Here is an 8,371-nt window from a genome sequence, read left to right as displayed (position 1 = left end):
CCTTCGAGCGGGTTTCTGGCTTTCCCCTCTTCTCCTTGAGGTGTTTGTTTCCATTGTTTTTCTTGTTCAATTTTATGGTCAGGAGAAAAATGCTGGGAAATAAATCTAGGCCCATACCTGTGTGCCAGGCTCCTCGCCAGAGGGTCCGTCCCATCATGGCTCTGGATGAGAAACCCTGCCAGCCCCATTCCCAGCCCTGGCAGCCCTGATGAAGCTGCAGGCCCTGCCTGGAGGAAGCACAGGCCTCACCCACAGGATCTTGTGAACTCCAGCTGTGCACACAGTCCAGTTAAGAATCTGGTGGGGGTGTCCCTGTGTACCTCCCCAGGGAGGGCAGCAGCCCCACTGCCCACCCCCCAGCCTGCAGCCCTTCGGGTGGGCTGCTGGCCCAGGGGATTCCTGGCTGGGTAGCTGCATTCCACCCCCATCTGTCATTCCCTCATGTGCTGCTAGGCGATGGTGAGTATATATTGGTGCTGGGGATCCAAATTGGGTGTTCTACCACTGAGCTACATTCCACCCTTTTATTTTGAGATGGGGTCTCTAACTTGTGATCCTCCTGCCTCAGTTTCCCCAAAAAGCTGTTGTATTTCTTTAAGCTTTAAGACATGCCCATAGATGTCACATAAGCAGGAGAGTCCACTGTGCTTTTTGCCAACTGTGAGAGGTATCTAATCTCACTTCTTTACCTGGGGATTTTGAGGCAAATCCCCATATTTGATCCATAAAGGCTTGAGTGTGTATCTGAGTCACAGCATCATGACCACGACAAATGGCCACTTCTCAGTGTCACCAGATTTACACTTGGTTTCCCCAGTTGACGCAAATGCATTTTTATTTTCAGTTTGAGTTTGATTTGGTGCTGAGCAGTGTGGGCCATGCAGCACTCTTAGCTGCTGCCCAATGATTTCAAGTGGTGCAGGCGAACTGCGGCTGAAGGAGTCTGCTCTAGTGGAGGCTGTGTCATGGGCCACTCTTCATGGTGCAGAGCGCTCTGCTGAGCTTAAGAATGTGTGCTTTCCAGGTCCCGTTTCCCTGGTGCACCCGGTCTGGACAGTGGCCAGTTGAGCAGCTCAGCCACCGCTGCTGGTCCTCTCACTACCTGGATATCCAGGTTCTCTCGGTGGAACTAGTGGCTCATCCCCAGGAGATGGGGGTCCCAGGAGAGTGGGCAGAAGCAGGCAAGCACTTTGATAAGCCTCCAGTGGCTCTGGAACCGTTGTTGGCCAGGGGAAGTCACCTGGATAAGCCTGAGTCTGTGGAAGGGTCCAGGGTGGCAGGGAGAGTAGCCAGCAGTGCCATTCTCCCCACCCTGCCTCATGTCCCAGGTGCCAGCTCCCTCCTGAAGCCCCAGAAAACCAGTTCAGGTGAGACAGTGAGGCATTCAAGGCCAGCCACAGCGTGGAGGAGCCTCAGAAGAAGCCAGGCACAGTGGCCGTGTGCTCCACGATGTCCTTATGCAGTATCCAAGCAGGCAAATCCAAAGGCAGAGGCTGGGCAGAGGAATGGGGTGACATCGGAGGGCATGTGGCTCCTCTGGGGTGACGAAGGTACTCTGGAATTAGTGTCATGGCCAGCATAGCAAAAGCCAGGATGTTGCACACTGTAAAATGGTCAAGGTGGCAAGTTTTATGTGAACTTGAATACAGAGAAGGATGAATGCAGGCTCTGCATCATCTCATATATACTTATCAGCCTCACTTTCCAAACTCAGCTCTGTGTGGAGCTTGAAGGCCCCCAGACTCTGCTTTGAGGTGTATGCTTCTGGACCGCTGGCTCCCGATGACATAGCGGTTCATTGGGGCACATAGACCCAGTCTCCCATCTCCCTGGGCAGCAGTTGGGGAGCCTTAGAAAACCAGCCCAGCTGGTTGCCTGGCCCACCGGGCAGTTGTGCAAGAATCCCGAGGCAGCAGAGGGCCCACCTTTCGCCTTGTAGAGCAAGGAGTAAACATTTAGCAAGTGCTGGAGCCTGACTTGGATGGGAAATCCCGTGATTGTGCCATTTGAAAGGTAGCAGTCAGGGCTCTGCATCAGTCACAGTGCACAGTCCAAAACTTGTGCAATTAACTTTATTTTTTTCAGTCTTCTGAAGAACACAGAATACAATTGTAATTTATTTTAAGTTGTGAGCTTGTCTCCAGGAATGAATTGATTAAAGAAGCCAAACAGTCCTGGGGATTTTATCTGCTTGATTTTCAACAATTTACTCCTAATTAATTATTCTGACTAGAAAAAAAAAAATTGTACCTCTACGGGATGCCAGTATTTAGAAGTGACATTTCAAATCTCTGGTTGGACAAATTGGGGGAATTTTCTGATTTCGTCATTTGTTGAATTCACTTTTAAGTGTCTCCTCAGGGGATTATGTTCATTCCATGGGCCAGGAATTGAAGTAGAATTTGCATTTGGTTGAATTGGATTGAGCCACAGGTATTGGCTGCAAAGCATTGCTAGCTTACAGGGAAATTTTACTTCATAAAAACAAAGCTAAGGCTGTTTTTTTTTTTTTTTTTTTTAAATGAACATTCTGGTTTTCCTCTGGAACATAATGGTTTTCTAATACACAATGATATGTATATAGTTTTCTATTTAACGTGTGCCCTGTTTTGTCAACATTAAGACAGTATTTCCATTTGCAGTATATTGTGATTGTAATCTAAGGTAAATTGAGAGTGTTCTGGTAGCTGATGACCTGCTGAGTTGAAGTGCTAGGTTTCTAAATGTGTCACACGGGACCTGAAAATCCAGGCTGGGGAGGCCTGCTGTGTCATGGGAAGCCACATTTATCTCAAACAAGATATCATGAGCAGAGGCTGCATTTCCCTATCATAGTGCTTACTTTTAACATCGATGTTCTTACTTTCTAAAAAAAAAAAAATAAGCACCATAGAAAGCATAGTGGCCAGGAAGGGATGTGCTGCCGAGGTGGGCAAAACTCTTAAAGCAGGTAGACCCTCCTGGTGCATTGGCTCACACCTGCCATCTCAGCTACTCAGTAGGCGGCAGGGCAGCAGGTCGATCGCTCATTTGAGGCCACCCTGGGAACTTAGTCCTTGTCTTAAAAGGGGGGGGGGATTCTGGGGATGTAGCTCAGTGATGAAGCACTTGCCTAGCATGCAAGAGTCTCCAGTCCAATCCCTAGCACCAGAGGGAAGAGAATGAAACAAAAGTAGCACAACAGAACCAAACATAGTGGCTTCCTGGGAATCCAGACCCTTAGAAACTGGTTTCTCTTCTCCAGGATCGTGGGCTTTCGTGCTGCTCTGTGCAGCCACCTAGGTCACTGGAACATGCAGCCCCACGGGTAAAGATGTGGCAGGGGTGCTTCTGTGGGACCTGCCTACCACGTACCTAAACACCAGGGGCACCTGGAGCACGGTACAAGTGGGCAGCCACATACCCAGTTGCTGTAGAAGAGTCAGCAGGCCGCAGTGGACAGCCAGCAGCTTCTGATACGGTAGAGCAGAAAGAGATGCTGTGCCTGGAGACTGCCCATCCAGTTCCTGTCGTTCCTCAACCTGTTGTTTGCCAGTGGGTGAGTGCTGGAGGTGCACCAGTGAAAAAAGCCGAGGAGGCAGCCCTTCTTGGTTTCCCTGGTGCGGGGAGGACAGATGATGTGATACACAAGTATGTAGAGAAGAGTGGGGGGTGGTGGAGGGCAAGTGCCATTTTAATGAGCAGTCAGCAGTGGTCTCTAAGAAGGTGACAGTTTAGCAACGATCTGAAGAGGATGAACAAGCAAAGGCCCTGGGGCAGGCAGCCAGGAGGAGAAGAGTAGGTGACAGAAGAGGCCTGGCTTGGGCCTTTACCTGATAGAGATGGATGCCACTGGGAGCCTTGAGCAGAGGGAGACCCAGTCACCTTACCAGTCTCTGGCTGCTTCTGAAATGCAGGGGGGATTTGTCAGGGATTATGAACCAATCCAGGTAGAAGAAAATGATGGCCTATAGCGGCACTTTCATAGTAGAGAAGGTAAGTTGAGGCACTTCCAGATGTAAGAAATACTTAGATGACACAAGAAATCAGACCAGTGTTGGAAAGTGGGTGGGTAAGGCAGACTTTCCTACTGCCGAAGGGCTGCTGCCAGGACTCGGCTAGCAAGTGCACCCGACCTAACGTGCACTGCCCTGCGTCCTGATTGGAGGAGCTCGGGGTCACAGTCTGTATCATTGACTGATTCTAAAATTGGGTTGGGCAAAGGGAAGGGCTACAGTTGGATCCAACTAAGGCTCTTCTGAAGACGGCCCTAGACTGCTGTCTCTCACCCAGGCGTGCTTCGGTATTTCAGAGTTGGGGCATTGTGCTTGTCGTGAGCTAGGTGTGAGAGGGACAGCAGAGTCATCGAGCCTGTTGACATTGTGGCCTGAGCAGCAGCCTCCTAACTGAGATGAGAATATGCAGTGTCAAGGGTTTAACACGGCCTAGTCACAGGGGTCTAGAGGAGTCAGGGCCTTTGCTTGACTGGAGGGGAGGACTTGGAGCTGGCGAGCACAGGTGGCCCTGGGGGCATCTGTTGAATATCTAGGTAGAGGTGCAGTGGTCAGAAGCCATGCTGCTGGGTGAGGTCCCCAGGGGAGGTGTAGGTTTGTGCAGAGCTGACTGTTGGGACCCAGCCCTGTGTTTCAAACCGAGAGAGTGGAAGGAAGGGCAGCCAGCGAGGTAGTAGTGGAAGCCAAGGAAGCAACGGTCTGACCGTCTCTGTGACACTGACAGGCCAGGGGGCTGAGGTCTGACTGTGGGTGTTGACTTTGCAGGGTAAGGGTCGTTGCGCGGTCTTGACTGGGAGAGGGGGTGGGAATGGACAGGGGAATGGAAGGTTGGCTGGCAGGTTGGAGGGGAGGTGCACTTGGGAGACGGTGTTCCTTGTGCAGATGCTGTGGGCTCTGACCTGGTATTTACCCGAGAACTCCTTTCTCTTCACTCTTCAGGGGGAGGTTTCGGAAGGCACATCTAGAGTCATTTTCTTTGTGCTCTGATGGTGCGGCTCCTCTGTTCTGGGCGAGCGGAGCTGCTGTTGGCTGCTGTACGCCTGACCAGTCTTTCACTCTCGTCCTTTGGGGGTCTTCGCCTTTGTCTTGTTTGGACAGCAGCATGTTTGTGTGCCTTTGGGAATGAGCCGGTGGAGAGAGACTACGTCTTTGGTATGGAAGCCAAGCTGGTCCTCCTTTGGACAGCCATAGTTCCCTGCACAGCAGGCAGAAGGCTTGGGCAGTGTGGTGAAGGCTGGGGAAGATGAGAGGCTAGTCGCCCAGCCGCCTGGTGCTCAGTCTTGGGGTAAGCAGCAGCTTCCTGGGAAGGCCTCACCTCTTAGGCAGTGTTGGTACAGGGCTAGATGTGGCACCGGTACAGTCTGATTTGATTTGCTTCTGAGTTTGTGAACATTTTCAGATCCTTGAGCCTGCACCATGCTGACCTGTCACAGTGCTGCGGGGTCCTGAGTGGAGAACTTGCAGTCACCCAAGGCCGATAGCCTAGGAAGTCCTCCTGTGTGGAGGGACGGACAGAGTCTCTTTGAAGTAGATCTTACACTTGTTCGTCTCTGTTTTTTGTACTTTAGTTGTTGTTTGCAAATGGCATCTTTGTAAAATCAACTTTTAAGATTAGTACTGCTCAGACACAGGAACGAGAGCCCTGGCGCTCCCTGGGTCCCACAGCGCCGTTGCTGGTGTGTGGCTGTGTGTCTGTGCCAGCCTCACTGTCTGCTTGCTGCTCTTGCTGAGCCTGCTGAGGCCTGTGGAAGCAGTGGTCTCGGGCCTCCTTGATTCTGAGCTTGAATCTTCCACTTCCCCAGTGAGCGTGATGTTGTCATAGGCCTTCTCAGGCCAGAGAAGCAGCCCCCGCTCCTGAGCTGCTGGGGGTTCTCATCTGTGTTAAAGTCATGAGAGGCTCTTGATTTTTCAGACAGGTGAACAGATGCAAATTATATGGGGGGGGGTGTGTGTATGCTGCCACCTCATTTAAAGAAATAGCTGTGAGGGGGCCGGGGGCCTTGGGCCGTGGGCCGTGGTGCACGTCTGTAATCACAGTGGCTCAGGTGGCTGAGACAGGAATATTGCTAGTTCAAAACCAGCCCCAGCAACGGTGAGGTGCTAAGCAACTCAGTGAGACCCTGTCTCTAAATAAAATACAAAATAGGCTGGGGATGTGGCTCAGTGGTCGAGTGCCCCTGAGTTCACCTCCCCCGCCTCTCCCCCCCCCCCAAAAAAAAAAGAAGAAGAAAATTGGTGAATTAAAATTTTNTTTAACTGTTATATAAACTGAATTTTATACTTTTAGGTTTGTGAATTTATGATACCATAAATTTTCTGGTTTTGTCTTGCAATTAGAGACATTTAAAAAAAAAAGAAGTAGCTGTGAGCTCCCTGGGGGCACTTCATGTGAGAGTTCAGTTTCTCTGGGCTTTCTGGACCCTACAGAGAGTGCAGATTCAAAGCCCAACCTGTTACTTGAGCCTGTAGCTAAGGGAGCCTGCTGCTTTGCCTCCACCATCTCCTGATTGCTCTTGGGCAGACCTTGTGTCCTCATTGTCACTGGTATGTGGTGCCCTCAGAGGCCACCAGCCTGGGTTTGTGACTCTGATAATTTCTTGATTTATCTTACCCTATCTCGTCTAAGGTAAAATGCTTCATAAAATTCTTCATACTAGTTAAGAAAGTGAACACAGTGCTCCTAGCACACAGTAGGGGTTCAGCAACATCCCTTTCAGATGCTGCTTGCTGGGGGACTGGACAACGCGGTCACAGATGCTGAGTGACAACTGCACTGCAGTGAGCACTCACCGAGGTGCCAGGCTGCCGGGTGCTAGCATGCTGCTGGGACCCCTGTGTGGTGGCAAATGCAGAGCCCTCCCTGTCTGGACTTGGAGAAAGGACAGGTTGGTTGCCTCACTGGGCAGAGCAGAGGCAGGGAGTGAGGGGCTGGATGGTGGCTGCGCCTGAAGGTCCTCCTGTCCTGCCGGAAGGTACCAGAAATTCCAGGGGAGGCTCTGGGGTCAGAGCCTCTCCCTCATTGAAGGTGGAGCTTCTCTGGATGACCTGAGGCCCAGGAAGCAGGAGAAGGGCAGGGTCCCAGAGCGGGGAGGGGTGTGGCGAGGGCATGTTTTCCTGGTGGAGCTCAGCAGTGCAGGGCAGCACAGGGGAACCAGCAGTTGGTCTGTGCCATGGGCTCCTCGGTGTGGGGACATCGGTCGCTCCTGGAGGGCCCTAATGTTTGGCCTGCAAGGATTGAGGAAGGGCTGGATATCAAACTGGTGAATAACAAAGATTTGGCAAGGTTTGATCTCTTGCAAGGTTGGATATGGATGAGCAGAAGCTTCTCTGGATGGCCAGGCTTCCAGTGGTGGAACCAGACTCGGGTCTTGTCAAGTCCTGTTGCTTTTCCCCAAGTTGATTCTTTTGGTGCAGTGGCCCTAAACCATCTGACCGAAGCCCCTGATCTCTGTGACAGCACAGGATGTGACTCTCCTGTGAGGAGAGCCTCTTCCCATAGGGGTTGTGGGCTTTCTTGTGGATGTCCATTTCCTTCCCGAATGGCCGCTGCCAGTGTCAGGGCCGCTGTGCGGGACTTATAGCCCCTTGGTGCAGCCGGCTCTCATCCCTTCCCTCTCTCTCACCCTCTGTGTTATGTCATGTGGAATGATGAGCTCAGTGCTGCATGGGGCACGAGGTCCTGGGCAGCAGGATCATTTTCCAGTTTTCCCAGGTGGTAGGTGGCACAGTGTCTTGTGCAGAGTATATAGAGTGTGTGATGTGCAGATAAGTGGAAGATATTCATAGGTTTTTCTGCTTCATTGGCAAAAATAGACATTCTTTTCAAGACAGGCCAGAGCTAAGACGTGCAGAGCCGTCAAGGACAGCTGAGAGCTCAGTCACCACTGCCCATCACCAGCACGCGGGCTTTGGGGCTTTTTGCTCTGTGGTGGCCGAGGCCTGGTCCTGGTTGGATGGGGCTGTTCCACCAAGCAACTGGAGAACGCAGTGGCAGGCAGCTTACCAAGGCTGACGCAGAGCGAAACTCCCCTCTCACTGGGTGAGAAACTGGCCTTCCACATCTCTTTCACACGTGTGCATGTGCAGATCAGAAAGACACAGATGGTCGTTCTCGGAGGGGACTTAGCTGGCAAGGTGCACTGCTGTGAACAAGAAGCAGCTCCCCTCTCCTGCACGTCGGGTGACCCTGCTGCCCGAGTGGGCACCACACTTCCCAGAGTGTGTACTGGTGCCAGGTGTGCAGTCGGGCTCTGGAGGTGGACTCCTCCTGGTGCCCACTGCAAAGGGTGTGTGTCAATGAGGTGTTTTTCTGACACTTCAGGAGTGTGGGAGGAGGACCGCCCTGCCTGTGTCGAGTGAGCAGCAGGTCCTGCCCAGGC

At 52.0% G+C, this 8,371-nt stretch overlaps 1 protein-coding gene across 1 annotated transcript in view; it reads left to right on the top strand.

Moving 5' to 3' along the window:
• The first annotated feature begins 2,096 nt into the window (after positions 1-2,096).
• Positions 2,097-8,371, top strand: part of Ago2 (argonaute RISC catalytic component 2) — a 70,263-nt gene continuing 63,988 nt past the window's right edge. The window contains exon 1 of the mRNA XM_048802181.1: positions 2,097-3,538. The gene's annotated coding sequence lies outside the window, so the exon portion shown is untranslated. The remainder of the gene's footprint in view (positions 3,539-8,371) is intronic.

The sequence above is a fragment of the Marmota marmota genome, unplaced genomic scaffold (genome assembly GCF_001458135.2).
Source record: "Marmota marmota marmota unplaced genomic scaffold, marMar, whole genome shotgun sequence".
In the NCBI taxonomy this organism is placed as follows: Eukaryota; Metazoa; Chordata; class Mammalia; order Rodentia; family Sciuridae; genus Marmota; species Marmota marmota.
Note: the sequence above shows the minus strand (reverse complement) of the source record. Positions and strands in the feature narration are given on the sequence as shown.